A 262-nucleotide genomic window follows, 5' to 3' on the forward strand; every position below is an offset into this window, starting at 1 on the left:
GTAACTGTGCAAGGCACCAGGCTAGGGATGTGCAAACGGTGCGTGGTGTCCCCAGACCCGCTGTGATGTGACACGGGGAAGGTCAGGCAGGCCTGGGACCTGATGAGCAAGCGCAGGAAGAAGGAAAACATCTTCCCTCCTTTCGGGTTAGGCACCGGAGGGTGGCTCGTTGGTGCCACGCTCATGTCAGGCTGGGGGACTTCAGGGTCACTAGGCTGTAGGGGGCAATGCGTTTTCAAAGCAGTTCTTTTTTTCTATAGAC

The sequence above is a fragment of the Mustela nivalis genome (genome assembly GCF_964662115.1).
Source record: "Mustela nivalis genome assembly, chromosome: 19".
NCBI classification, from domain to species: domain Eukaryota; kingdom Metazoa; phylum Chordata; class Mammalia; order Carnivora; family Mustelidae; genus Mustela; species Mustela nivalis.